The following is a 15,784-nucleotide window of genomic DNA, read 5'->3' as shown; positions in this document are numbered from 1 at the left end:
CTTGTCATGTGGCAGTGAAAGGGTTAACCTTCTATATTATTACAGTGAAAGGGTTAACCTGTTGGTAGTGTGGTAGTGAAATGGTTAATATGCTGCATGAGTCACTCATTTGAGCAAGTAGTCTATGAGCTCTCACAATATTTGTTGTTCAGAAATTGCAGGGTGAATAGTGGCCTTTATATTGAATATTATGAAAGACATGATCATAATAGCCACATTGACCCTTGTCAAGGACAGCCTAACGTTAGCTAGTCATGAACATTAGCTACTATTATAGTAGCATGATCTACCAGCAGGGATACAGCAGTGTACAGAAGCAGTTTCTATAGTTACCGTACTGTACCGTGAAGTTTGCTCGCAGAGCGCCTGTCTGCTTTACACTTTACACTTTACACTTTATATTTATTGGTAAAGGATTTGCACTACAACTCGTACACCTTACTGTAAATTGTACCTAAATTGTACCTCATCCCATTTCTGCTCTGCACTATATAGTATTGTATATTAGTACATTGCATAGTATATTGTATATTGTATGGTAACTCAGTTACTTCTATTCTGCATCGAACATTGTACATATGTCTATACTCTATACTAAACACTGTGACCTCTATTTTTACTTCTATTCTACATGCTATACTATTTTATTTCATACTTATCTTGTCTAGCACAGTCTCTGGAGCGTAACAGTAAGAAGCATTTTGTATACAAGTATTGTGTACTTCTGTATGACAACTATTAAAGAAACTTGAAACTTGAACTTGAAACTTGTCTATTCACATGAGAGGTTCATAGAGACTCTACAAATAAAAGCGGGTACGCAGGCGGAGTGTCATTTACCATCTGGAAGGCTCCTTAATAGCAGGGCTCAGGAAAGTCCATGGCTTTATCTACAGCTGCCGCTACAAAAATTATTATTTTCACAAACAGCAGACATATCATTGAAGATACTTGTGATTGTTTCCCCATGTGAATGGTGTTCTATTAATTCTATAAATACCTTGATGGCAGCCACCAACACACACACACACACACACACACACACACACACACACACACACACACACACACACACACACACACACACACACACACACACACACACACACACACACACACACACACACACACACACACACACACACACACACACACACACACACACACACACACACACACAGACACAAAGCCTGTTGTCAGCGTGCACAACCAATATTACGGCCCAGTAGAATGTGAGATATAGCGCGTACACACAATGTCACACACACACTCACTCGACCGAAAACATTATCTTATTTCACCTATGAGATTAATAAGAACATTTGGATGACATCTTGTGTGACATCTTATTCCATTTTCTATCACACAGGTGTCCTCACTGTGTCTACCACATTTACATTTACTTGTCAGCGAGTTTGGGATGGATTTGTTCCCATATGGTTAGCCCAAAGTGTTCTGCCTGGTGGGTATGTGACAGCTACATCTTTATTTCCCCAGAGGTGGTATGCTATAGGCCTTTTTATGAAAAGCATTTTTAATTTTTAGGATTTCAGCATTGCTGGTTCCTGACCGGTCATTCACACACACACACACACACACACACAGTCATTAGAAAGCCACCAATTTTCCCGGCATGAAGCCTAATCGCATACGGCTTTTGTTGCTATGCAATCCAAACCAGTGGCGGCTCGCCACTAGGGGCGCTGGGGCGCCGCCCCCCCCTGGTTAACCCTGGTTAAAAGAGAGAAGAACAAGATTTTTTTTTATTTTTTTTATAGCCCTATAAATAATATAAACATGTTTAAAATGAATAATATTTAATCATTTTAAGTATGTTTGTGTTTCCAATGCACAATATAACGTTAATATATCAAATATAAATAATCGTTTTCCTGAACAGGAAGTGACGACTCTGTCTGATAGAGAATACGTTCCGTTACCATAGCCGCATTTCTCCTAGCCGCATTTCTCTCGGGCTAGACGCAATAGCGCTTTGAGTGCGCGTGCATGCTGTGCACTGGTTTCATCGCTGTATCCGTCGCAGCCAATCAGTGCGTAACGCGCTGTGCGTTGAAATATGATGTATTATGATGGAAGCCGGGCCCGTTTTGAAGCGTCTAAGCAAGCAGCGTCAATAATTTCCGTAGCCGCATTTCTCGGAGACGCTCTCTGATTGGCCGATGTTACAAAGGATCAGATTAAACCGAATATATATATTTATTTATTGATATATATTGCATAGTATTTGTATATCGTTTGATATCCCCTGTATATTCCTTGTACATATACACGGAATATCCCTTTAGCCCAGACCATAATATTTCATTCTCCTATTGGACAGAGGTCCACCGGCGCCAGGGACCGGCCTCCGGAGTCAGGTTCAAAGTCACCGTCAAGACGTGTCTGGACATGCCCGGCCTTGCCCAGGGATACGCGACAGAAATGAGATTGGCACTAGTTTTTTCACCGTGCGTATAAATACGGCGCAGGTGAATATAGAAGCCCCTTACCTTCCTTAGTATGTTACCAATAAGTTGAAGCCTCACCCACGATACAACGTGCGGTGAAGTATGGCCTGTTTGGCCCCAGAATAGAGCATTGAGACTGCGTGCGAATTAATAACTGAATTGTCAGAGTTTGGCGCTATACCGTCGAGTGCGACATATTTCTATTAAGTCAATAATAGTCTATTTGTGTATAGTGTATCGTGCGGCTAAAGTTCTACAGTGACCAGCATCTCCAACGCTTCCTCGTATTAGCTAGAGTTCTTATCCAGGCTGGGCTGACCACATGGCGCTTTCACCCGAGGAGACCTAGACGAGAACCGTATGGACATGTACACTGGATTAATCTACCCGACGACTACATAGCCCTTTGCAGCTGGAATATATTTGTTTTGGTCCTGTGATTTATGGAGCGGATAATCGCAGACGCCTGCACGTGTTGGATTTACCCCGCGAGGAGTCAAGTCGAGTCGGCGCCTCAGAGAGCCTGAGGCCGACTAGCTTTCTTCACTGTGGAGCTACAGTCTATGGAGAACAGCTGTATTCGTCTGTGGATCAAGAGGCTATTGCACCGGCTCCTGTACCTGGAGTCTCCTTAGTCATCGTTGACCAGACGTTCTACTACCGACAGATCTTCTACCCCTGCTGGCTTACAACCAGGGGGAACCCCTTCCAGTATCTCCCGCTATATTACTAGTGTACCATAGATATAATTCCCTAAGATTCAGGTTGTATAATTACCTCCTGCGTAACCAGAGAATGGACATTCATTATTGATTTGCCTACGCTTATTCCTTTGCCTTACAAGTGCATTCAAAGAATAATGTAAAGTATATTATGTACCCTTTGCTCCATTAAATACTTGATTATACCTTTGTGTGGAACCGATTTCATTGTGGGAAGTGTTCATCATATTCATATATCGTGTACTGTATGGCCAGTAATTAAAGTACATAAAGCGGTAGTGGTTTAATGATACCATACTTATCAATACAGTCAGGGAATTGTACCCCTCAGTTACAATTGGTCCTTCGAGCCGGAGGGTAACTAGTGTAATATTAATATAGTGGTATTAATATTGACATGGCCTATGATGAACACTCCACAAAACGGTTCTCCTAAAGTAGATCGCCCGCAGCGTAGACGGCAGACACCTCAGTACTTAGAGGATTACGTTGCCAATATACTACCTAGCCTTCTACAGACGGTAAACGCGGAAAAAGTAGATAGTAAAATTATGTCCGACCCTATCGCCCAGGCTACCCCGCCAATAGAGGCCCTAGTGGGTTCTAACGTAACTGACCAAGCTCACGGTAGGGACCAGGAGGGACCTGACACGACTTTACCCCCCGCCAAGACCGAAGAAGTAGTCCCCGGAGAGCTCCAGGATAAAGACAGCTCTCCAGGGATGGAACTCTACCCGCTACAAGAAGAGGAGAGCACCCCGGAGATGGATCTCCAGGACTCGCCACAGGAGAACAGATCTCCAACGAGTACTGCCAGGAGCGGATCACCTCAACCAGCGTCTTCCCCCAGCGAGGCGGACAAGATGCTGGCACAGGCATTCCTTGCCAGCCTAGCAGCCTCAACAGAGCGCGATCGACTCCAAGCACAGACGCTTAGTGAGCGCGAACATTCTTCCATGGAAAGAGAACGCCTTCAAGCGCAGCAACGGAGCGACGAAGATCGTATACGTCTAGAGATTAGACGCCTTCAGACGGAAGAGAATATGGTAAGAGACCGGGCGGAAGCAGAGCGCGCCGCTGCCGGTGCCCAACGAGAAGCAGAGCGCGCCGCCGCCCAAGCCCAGCGCACCGCTGCCGGTGCCCAAAGAGAAGCGGAGCGCGACCTCGCTCTCACCAAGCGCGAAGCCGAGCGCGACCGATTACAAGCGCAGATAATGGAGCAGCTGATCGCCAGGGCGACACCCCCTCCCTCCGCACGGGGTTCCAGGGCCTCGTCAAGACAAGGGTCAAGGGCACCCTCCCCTACCCGATCAAGCGACCCTGAGCCCGACCACCAGAGAGAGCCTATACCCCCCTCCGAACTCCTTCCCCGACCGGTCCACGCGAGGACCAGCTACAAGGAAGAAACGGTCTACACCGCGGAGAGGCTAAATAGACGACTACAGGATCTAGAGGACCTGCCAGAGGAAGAAGAAGAGGGAGAGGAGGAGAGTCAAGCCCGACAGCAGCACAGAACTCCACAGGACCAGGAGGTCCAGTACAGCCCAGGGTCTACCCCCGCGGCTCTGCGCTACAGACCCCTGACTCAATTCACGGGTGAGCTTGACGCACGACCAGCCCCGAGGAATAGCACCTGGATACGCGGGCCATGGTACCCAGCAGGTACCAGCCCACCAAGAGGCGTAAGAGGAGACTCGCCTAGGAGGCCTCTCTTCCAACGCTCACCGATGTGCCAGCCATCCATGGCATCATACATTGGCACACCGACGTTTCCGGACATCACCCACGAGAACAGAGCACAGTACACGGAGCTACGAATGTGCTTAGAGACAATGATGTCCGATGTAGCTGATGAACCGTACAAGTATGCTATCCTACTGAAGCACCTCAAGGTGCCCCGAGCGCACAATATAGCGCTGGCCTATGCCACCTCTACTACCCCATACACAGCGGCTCTAGCAGCACTCGACCAAAGATATGGACGCATATGGGACTACGTAATACAAGAGATAAGGCATATTGACCGCCTACCCCCAGCCACAGACAATCGCTCACTAGATGACCTGTCTATCAAGGTACAATCCCTGGTAGGGATGCTGGGGGCGCAAAGAGAAAAGGGTATGCACGAACTCTACGCGAACTCTAATGTCGAGAGGATTTTAGAGAAGCTTCCGCCCGCCCGACAAGAGCGCTTCAGGCGGCAAAGAGACCACCGTGATCCTAACGGTCCCGAGCCATCCCTCCTAGACCTAGCCGACTTCCTGGCGAGAGAAGTCAACAGCCTACGGTTGGATACGTTCATGCGGAGCACCCCAAGCTCCAGAGAGGGACCTAGGAGAGCAAACGATGGCCGAAGATTTGTGACCGTCATGCACCAATCAGAATCAGTACCGAGCAGCAAGAACCACAGTACCCCCTTGATGAAAGAGAAGTGGAAGATGGTGTGCCCGTACTGCGAGAAAGAACACTGGTTGTCACAATGTGACACGTTCAAGAAGATGACCGCCGACGAGGTGGGTCAATGGATAAAGTCCAACCGACGCTGTTACCGATGTGCGCGCAGTCACATGGCAGCCGACTGCCGCTTAAAGAAGAGGTGTAGTCGGTGTGACGGAGCCCACCTAGATGTCCTACACGACAGTAACAGAAGAAAGCCTGCACCCTCAAGCAGCACAAAGGCAAGTGTTATGTACATTGACCCCGCCAGCAGCGGGGGCGCCCGGGTGCTCTTAAAGGTGGTCCGCGTAACACTGAGTTACCAAGACAAGGTCATGGACACTTACGCCGTCCTTGACGACGGGTCAGAGAAGACCCTTCTCCTCGCGTCCGCTGCGGCCCAGCTGGGGCTGCGGGGGAGCGAAAACCAGATGACGATTCGGACAATAAGAAGAGATCTAAAGATGATAAAGGGCGAGAATGTCTCCTTCACTATCGCAGCAAGCGGGCAGCCAGAGAGACGGTATAGGATTACTAATGCTTTCACCAGCCAAGAAATAGGCCTGTCGCAGTACACCTACCCCATCGCCAAGCTGATGGATAAATATGTGCACCTGTGTCAACTACCTATCCCGCTCATAGACGGTGCCACCCCGACCCTGCTGATAGGCTCCGACCATGCAGACCTCATAGTCCCGATAGACCGGGTCCACACAGGGCCCAGAGGCTGTCCTGCAGCAGTCGAGACCCGCCTAGGATGGACATTACAAGGCCCCCTCGCTAAGTCTCTTAACCGAACAGCAGCCACTAACTGCCTCCACTCCAGAGTGACAGAAGAAGACACCACCCTCCTACAGCATGTCGAGAGGCTATGGACACTAGAGACAATGCCCTTTAAGAACGAAAAGAAAGACATTCGTTCCAAGGAAGACATTTACGCTATAGCACTCCTCGAGCAAGGGACAAAGAGAGTCAAAGTCAACGGAGTGATGAGATACGCAACTCCACTCTTGAGGCGAGAGGGTATGCCTACCTTCCACGCCCCAAAAGAAGCGACGGAGCGGTATCTATTGAACACAGAGCGGCGCCTAGCCAGAGACCCCGCTCAAGAGACTGTGTACCGCGCTGAGATTAACAAGCTAATCACAGCGGGACACATAAAGAAAATTGACATTAAAGAGGCCGATCAGATGACCGAATCATGGTACGTGCCGCACCACAAAGTCCACCACAACGGCAAGGATCGTATTGTGTTCAACTGCAGCTACCAGATCGGATCACAAAATCTGAATAAAGAGCTCTTGCCCGGCCCAACGCTCGGCCCCTCTCTACTAGGCGTGTTACTACGTTTCCGCCAGGACAAGGTGGCCATCAGCGGCGACATCAAAGGGATGTTCCTGCAGGTGAGACTAGTGGAGGAGGACAAGCCCCTGCTGCGGTTCCTATGGAGAGAGAGGATCGGGGATGAGCAACCAGCCATCTATCAATGGGAAGTCCTCCCTTTCGGAACCACATGCAGCCCATGCTGTGCTACGTTTGCACTGCAAAAACACGTTGCAGAGGACCCAGCAGCTGATGACGAGGTCCGACAAAGTGTAGGAAATAGTTTCTACGTGGACAACTGTCTGCAAAGCGTCTCGACGCCAGAAGAAGCCGAGGCCCTTCTACTCAAGCTCCGCGCCTCCCTGATCAAAGGCGGCTTTGATCTCAGGCAGTGGGCCAGCAGCGACCCGCAAGTATTGCGCAGCCTCTCCCCCGAGGACAAGGCAGCAAGCAGCGAGACCTGGATGGCGACCATCCCAGGAGAAGCCCAAGAAATGACATTAGGACTAGTCTGGCGCTTCAAAACAGACTCGCTCCATTATAAACACACACCCCTGACCAAGGAGCAGGGAAGGTCGACTGCACTACCGACCACCAGACGGAGTGTATACAGAACACTCGCCAGACAATATGACCCGTTGGGATGTATTCTACCTTACACCACCAGGGCAAAGATGATTGTAAGAGCGTTATGGGACAAGGACCAGGGCTGGGACGACCCCATACCCGAACACCTTGCATCCACATGGAGAGAGTGGGAGACGGAACTCCGCTCACTCCCAGGTGTCAACATACGCCGCAGCTACTTCCCACCCACAGTGAGGCCAGAGACGTGCCAGATGGACCTGCACGTCTTCAGCGACGCCTCCGAAGTAGCCTACGGTTCGGTGGCCTACTTGCGTGCCCGAGAGGAGGGAGGAGAAATACATACTGCTTTCATCCTGGCTCGCTCAAGAATAGCCCCACGAAAGCAACAATCTATCCCGCGTCTAGAGCTCTGCGCAGCCCTAGCAGGAGCGCAACTCGCCACGTTAATCCAACGTGAACTCACCATTCCGGTGCAAAGAACAATCTTGTGGTCAGACTCCACGACAGTACTCACATGGATCCGGTCTGATTCGTGCAGATACAAGGTCTTCGTGGGAGTCAGAGTCACAGAGATTCAAGATTTAACAGAAGTAGCAAGCTGGAGGTATGTGGACACAAAACACAACCCAGCTGACGTCATCACCCGGGGAATGTCCCTGGATGACCTCACCCGTCACAACCTATACAGTGACGGGCCAGAGTTCCTCAAGCTCCCGGAAGAAGAGTGGCCTACACCCACCCCACGGGAAGCGAGTAAAGAGGAGGCAGAAAACAAGAAATCTATGTTCTGTGGATTGAACACACTCGTCTCCACAGACCCCGACATAGACGATTGCCTCACCCTAGAGAGTGCGCAGCTAAAGACATTCCTGTGGCACCACCCAGAGGTTCAGCTCACTACTGACATTACTGCAGCTGACTACGAAGAAGCAGAACTTCTTCTACTACAACGAGCCCAGAGAGACTCGTTCCCCGATGAGCTAGACTGTCTACAGGGAGAAAAGCCCGTCCCATCAGACAGCAGACTGCTCCACCTAGCCCCCGAGAGCGACGCCCATGGTCTCATCAGAGTGGGTGGTCGTCTGCGGAGAGCTCCAGACTTACCGGATGACGTCAAGTACCCGATAGTCTTAAACAGCCGACACAAGGTCACAGAGCTGATCATAAAGAAATACGACGAGGATGTGCATCACGCCGGGGCAGAGAGAGTCTTCGCGGAGATCAGACGTCGTTATTGGATACTGCAAGGGAGAGAAGCAGTGCGGCGCTTCCAGCGAACCTGTCTAGACTGTCGTAAGTGGCGAGCGCAGCCCAGCATACCCCGGATGGCTGACCTACCTCCCTGTCGCCTCCGACTCGGCGACAAGCCTTTTCACTCCACCGGTATGGACTGTTTCGGCCCGCTGTATATAAAGAAAGGAAGAGGAACCGAGAAGCGGTGGGGTATTGTATTCAAATGCATGACCACCCGAGCGATGCATATAGAACTCCTTCCAACCATGAGCACAGACTCATTCCTTATGGCCTTCCGAAGATTCACATCGCGGAAAGGCAAACCGTCTATATTATTGTCTGATCACGGGACAAACTTCAAAGGCGGAGAAAGAGAGCTGAGAGAGAGCTTCCAAGCTATGGGCCCAGAACTTAAGACCCACCTCGCTCCATACCAGATTGACTTCCAGTTTAATCCCCCGAACGCACCTCACTTCGGTGGAACTTGGGAACGAGAAGTACGTTCAATAAAGACAGCCCTGTACGCCGTGCTTGGGGCCCAGACCGTGGCGGAAGAAGTCCTAATGACAGTCCTCACGGAGATCGAGGGAGTATTGAACTCAAAGCCCCTCGGATACGTCTCAAGTGATGTAGCAGATGTCGACCCAGTCACCCCCAACACACTCTTGATGGTGCGGCTGGACCCCGCGCTACCACAGACAATGTACAGGCAGGGCCGCCTGGGAGAAATGCGAGGCCCTGTGCGAGATTTAACGCTAGGCCCCCCCCCCCCCCCCCCCCCAAAGGTAAAAAAAAAAAAAAAAAAAATTATATATATATATATATATATATATATATATATATATATATTTTTTTTTTTTTTTTTTTTTATATATACAGTCAACATATTCTTAAATAATAGCGCTGCCCGAGGCGGGGCATGATACAGTCAACATATAGCAAAAGAGAGAGCGAAAGAGAGCTCCCGTTCTACAGTCAATATACAGTGTACAGAGAGAGAGAGAGAGAGAACATGTGTTTGTCATGTGTGTGTGTGTTAGAGAGAGACTAGAGCATGTATGACAGATTCAAAAGGACAAAGATCAAAAGAGAGAGAGAGAGAGAGACACATTGGAAAGAAATTGAAATGCTATTTGGCCCTAAACAGAGAGTACCCAGTGGCAGAATACCTGAGCACTGTGACTGAAGATCCTTGAGCACAGCCTAGCCATCGAGAAAGGCCGCCATAGGCAGACTGTGTGTGTTAGAAAGAGAGAGAGAGAGAGAGAACATGTGTGTTTGTCATGTGTGTGTGTGTTAGAGACTAGAGCATGTATGACAGATTCAAAAGGACAAAGATCAACACTTAAATCCAACAAGAAGAGCAGGGTATACCAGAGAAACCAAAGCAAGGAGCCAATGGCCGACATCAGCTAAATAGGCTAGCCAGGTACTCTGTGACACCAGGCCACACACAGCTTTACAAGCTACACAAGCTACACAAGCTACACCATTCACACACAGCACATGTCGTATCTCCAAATGTTGTGAAGTAGCATATGTTTTGCCTGGAAAAAAACATCGTTATTAACAAAACATTCGGGAGGGGAAGGAAGTAAGAGTGGGGTAATGTCATGACATTTTCATTAATCTTAGTTACCTGGCTGCACGAGGGCGCAGGGCGAAAGGCCGCAACACAGGTCTCCACGTTGACGAAAGGCCTCAGCGCGCCTCCCTCCACCTTCGCTCCCCACCCCTCCCTCCTGGTATAGTACGGGGGGCCACGGCTCCGGCCGAGGAGACTGGGTGTGGGGAGGACGTGGTGGGCCGACAGCCAGCCAGCCAGCCCACACATGGCGTCTGGCTAACAGTTAGCTCAATCAGGCACGTGGCTCTATGTAGCTGCATACAGCCAGGTGCTCTCACCACCAGGCACACACCGTTAGCGTTAGCTACTAGTAGTATTAGCTCGTCGACCAGTTTGGCTCCAGATAGAGAAAGACAGATCCACGGCGGGTATATAATCATATGTTGACTCACGGTCACTCACCATAACGCAGTATCAACGTGGAAGGAAACTTTCTTGGCCCCACGGTGTAATTTCTTCTTCTTCTTCTTCGAGTACTTTCCGGCAGACTGGACACCTTTCGGCGTATTGCTTCTTTTGAAAAGACATCCACTCGCCTCGCCGCGCTCCTCTGGATAGATTAGCTAACGTGATAATGACCGACCTCTTTCTTCGTCTTGGCTATTGGGCATAACTAAGCATAGTCAAAAGCTGCACGCGCGAAAATGTCAAACGCAGCCGACTCACGCTGCCGGCGTCTACACTGTCTACACATGATGTAAGTAAAACCACTCCCTTCGTTGAAACCAATGCTGCTGCAGAACCCCAGAGGCTGAGCTCCAATAGTGAGTATGTCTGCAGCTGCAGGACTGCAGACCCAGGAACAAGTCAGACACATTCTACAAACGTGTCTAATGTGAAATATATAAGCATATAAGCAAAACTAGATTTTAGGTCTGTGATGAAAAAGGGCCTCGCGGGAAGGGGGGCCTCACAAAAAAAAAAAAAAAATAATAATAATAATAAAAAAAAAATTTATAATTTTTTTTTTTTTTTTTTTTTTTTTTTTTTTGCGAGGCCCCCCTTCCCGCGAGGCCCTGTGCGACCGCACTGCTCGCACACCCCCTGAGGCGGCCCTGTGTACAGGCCTGAAGAAGCGAACGGCCGAAGAATGTGGAGGTACAGTCAAGTATTGGCTGACAAGTTTTGGAACAGCTTCCTACTCCACTATCTACCGTCTCTACAGACCCGCCAGAAATGGGTGAAAGAGAGAGACAATTTGACAGAAGGAACAGTCGTCATGATTATCGACCAGTCACTACCCCGAGCTATGTGGCCGGCTGGCCGCGTAAGCAGAGTGATCACCGGTGCCGACGGAAAGGTCCGAGCAGCCGAAGTGCTCGTCCAAGGGCGGATCTACACCCGACCCGTGGCGAGGCTAATAGAACTGCCAAGGCTCCCCGATACTATCGATGACGACCAGGACCCCATGACTTTGTGAACTGACCGACCCCTCACAACAGACATTGAGTAGTGGACAGTGCGGTTAATCTGTCTCTGCTTAGCTAATTAGGTGGGATTAATTAGGGGGCGGCTGTTACAAAGGATCAGATTAAACCGAATATATATATTTATTTATTGATATATATTGCATAGTATTTGTATATCGTTTGATATCCCCTGTATATTCCTTGTACATATACACGGAATATCCCTTTAGCCCAGACCATAATATTTCATTCTCCTATTGGACAGCGGTCCACCGGCGCCAGGGACCGGCCTCCGGAGTCAGGTTCAAAGTCACCGTCAAGACGTGTCTGGACATGCCCGGCCTTGCCCAGGGATACGCGACAGAAATGAGATTGGCACTAGTTTGTTCACCGTGCGTATAAATATGGCGCAGGTGAATATAGAAGCCCCTTACCTTCCTTAGTATGTTACCAATAAGTTGAAGCCTCACCCACGATACAACCTGCGGTGAAGTATGGCCTGTTTGGCCCCAGAATAGAGCATTGAGACCGCGTGCGAATTAATAACTGAATTGTCAGAGTTTGGCGCTATACCGTCGAGTGCGACATATTTCTATTAAGTCAATAATAGTCTATTTGTGTATAGTGTATCGTGCGGCTAAAGTTCTACAGTGACCAGCATCTCCAACGCTTCCTCGTATTAGCTAGAGTTCTTATCCAGGCTGGGCTGACCACATGGCGCTTTCACCCGAGGAGACCTAGACGAGAACCGTATGGACATGTACACTGGATTAATCTACCCGACGACTACATAGCCCTTTGCGGCTGGAATATATTTGTTTTGGTCCTGTGATTTATGGAGCGGATAATCGCAGACGCCTGCACGTGTTGGATTTACCCCGCGAGGAGTCAAGTCGAGTCGGCGCCTCAGAGAGCCTGAGGCCGACTAGCTTTCTTCACTGTGGAGCTACAGTCTACGGAGAACAGCTGTATTCGTCTGTGGATCAAGAGGCTATTGCACCGGCTCCTGTACCTGGAGTCTCCTTAGTCATTGTTGACCAGACGTTCTACTACCGACAGATCTTCTACCCCTGCTGGCTTACAACCAGGGGGAACCCCTTCCAGTATCTCCCGCTATATTACTAGTGTACCATAGATATAATTCCCTAAGATTCAGGTTGTATAATTACCTCCTGCGTAACCAGAGAATGGACATTCATTATTGATTTGCCTACGCATATTCCTTTGCCTTACAAGTGCATTCAAAGAATAATGTAAAGTATATTATGTACCCTTTGCTCCATTAAATACTTGATTATACCTTTGTGTGGAACCGATTTCATTGTGGGAAGTGTTCATCATATTCATATATCGTGTACTGTATGGCCAGTAATTAAAGTACATAAAGCGGTAGTGGTTTAATGATACCATACTTATCAATACAGTCAGGGAATTGTACCCCTCAGTTACAGCCGACGTCAGTTTTTTTCCGTAGCCGCATTTCGCGGAGACGCTCTCTGATTGGCCGACGACATTTTCTACACTGGGAAAGCCACTCTTCGTTCGAAGTAGGTTAAGGACAAGGTAACGTTAGAGTTTGTCTTAGAGCGTGACGGCAAATTCTTTCGACGGTTAAGCTTAGGCACTCTTTCAAAGTTGGTTAAGGTTAGAGTTTGTCTTAGAGCATGGCGATAGAACGCCAGGTAGTTTGCAGGCTGTTCGACGCGGAAATGGGCAAAGACAGACTCATTCATTCATTCATCACAGTACTGTTGTGTTGTGCTAACAAGCTAATCTGGATGCAGTCTGGACAGAGTGGATATACATCAACAGTCTGGGGACAACAGTGGACATAATTATACACTTTATCAAGCCCTCCTCGACCACGTAAACAGTGAGTTAATTCGGTCTCTCTCTCTCTCTCTCTCTCTCTCTCTCTCTCTCTCTCTCTCTCTCTCTCTCTCTCTCTCTCTCTCTCTCTCTCACAGCGTGTTGTTAATTTTCGAGAGAGAGAGAGAGAGTTGAGATCGGGGTGTGAGTGTTTGGAAACCTAGCTGCATGGACTCTGTGATCATATTGATTGATGGCAATGGTGATAGTTGTACTGTAACTGTACCTACTTAAATATCCGTATGCTTTTGGTTTCACCGACGCTCTCTGACGCACACAGTAGTGTGTGGTTTCGCGATGCGTGCGCACGCGCGTGTTTGTGTGCAGTGTGGCATTGTGCTACCTTGGTACATGTACATTTTTGGTATCGATCGACCCCCCTGGAGAAAAATTCACGAGCCGCCACTGATCCAAACTGGTACTCAGCAATACCCACTGAATCACGTGACTGAGTTGCCCCTACCTGCGTTGAGCTGCTGCGCTAAAAAAAAGTACAATGCTCTATGGAGAACCTGTGGCACTCCCCTGATAGGCCGTATGGTGAAAGCTGAGAAGTGGCGAATTACACAATTTTCACTCTGGGTGAAAGTTCGATTGGTGTAGATTTAGGAACAAAAAGGTCTCCATTGACAAAATAGCACATTTTGCGCAATCATTTTCGTAAAGTCGGGACTAGATCTTTCCTCGCGAACGGATATTTGGTCACCGCAGAGTTTTATCTGACACAATTAGTGCGAGTTCGGTCACATATCTTGCGCTAGACCAATAGCAGCTCTCCTTGTTGCCAAGTTACAGACAACAAGAGATTTGTGTAAACAGTAGTAATGGAAGCAACTGAAAGGCAGTAGTCATCGACGAGTACAGAAGACAACGAAAATGGAGAAAAAACACCTTCTAAAGTTCGCAAAAAGGTTTAGAAACAATGTTATATGCATCTCACGTCCGTTCAGAAAGAAAGTGTACAAGATTTGACACAGACATGGTGGGATAGATATACAGTGTTGCGATGCTCATATCAACACTGGTTGCACGCACGCTAATGACGCCACGTGCACGCGCGCTCCCAGGCGCGTGCGCTCGCTCCCGCGCATGCGCATAAATGTCCCCTCGCATAAGAACAGACTAAAGACAGTGCCTAATTGCCTCTACGAATGGAATGTAACACCTGACGACCGGTGCTATTGATATGCAAAGTAACCAGGTGGGTACTTCGAGTTGGCACATGAGTCAAGTGCAGCGCATTCCTGTGTGCACGTATCGCGGGTGGGGGTATGTGTGTGTCTGTATGTATGTGTGTTGATGTACCTGTGGGACCCCAAGAGGAGGACACGCCCAGTGATGGTCCTGATGAGGACCTAGATGCTTACCTGGCCGTTTTAACAGGCAAGTGTAATTCCGACTGTGTTGTGTATTGGACTCTCCTATCGCAGTACTGCGCCATGCTGTCCCTTCTTCCCTCTTAGGTGAGGTCCCTGGAGTCCTGGTGGGAGCGTGGGGAGCCGTCCTGTGGGGATGGTGATTTGTGCAGAGGCCAGTGACAGCAGGTGAGTGCGGGGCCACCAGGGGGGGATAACCTAATTGCAGTCGTACAGTCTACACATGTGGTCCCTCTTTCTTACGCAGCTGGGGTGTGCCGCTGGAGGGAGCAAGAGATGGATTGGCTGGCTGGCGTGGACGGGCGGTGCCCGGAAGGACGGGCGCTGTTGAAAGGAGGATTTGTGTTTGATGACACGAGGAACGCGGAATTGCGGAGATACAGTACGAGGATACGTGTAGTAAATTCCTACAGAATCCTACAATAATTTAAGGTTATTGTAGTACAGTACAATGAGATTGCTTATCTGGAAGGAGGAGAAAGGGATCATATTGATAGAATTTGTTGGTCTCTTCATCTGACTTAAAGCAGATGAAGAATTAAACGTGTAGCCAGACAAACCATGAACTGTAGTCCAATTCAACATTTATTTGAGCCAGAGGCCAAGGTGAATAAGACAAAAGATTATCAGAAAACATTAACAGGGCTGTCTGTGTACAGAAATCACAATCAGGTTTGCATTCTCAAACCCCAATATGTACAGAAACAGTCACTTGGTAACATAATTTGAACAT

The sequence above is a fragment of the Notolepis coatsorum genome (genome assembly GCF_963971535.1).
Source record: "Notolepis coatsorum genome assembly, chromosome: 12".
In the NCBI taxonomy this organism is placed as follows: Eukaryota; Metazoa; Chordata; class Actinopteri; order Aulopiformes; family Paralepididae; genus Notolepis; species Notolepis coatsorum.
Note: the sequence above shows the minus strand (reverse complement) of the source record.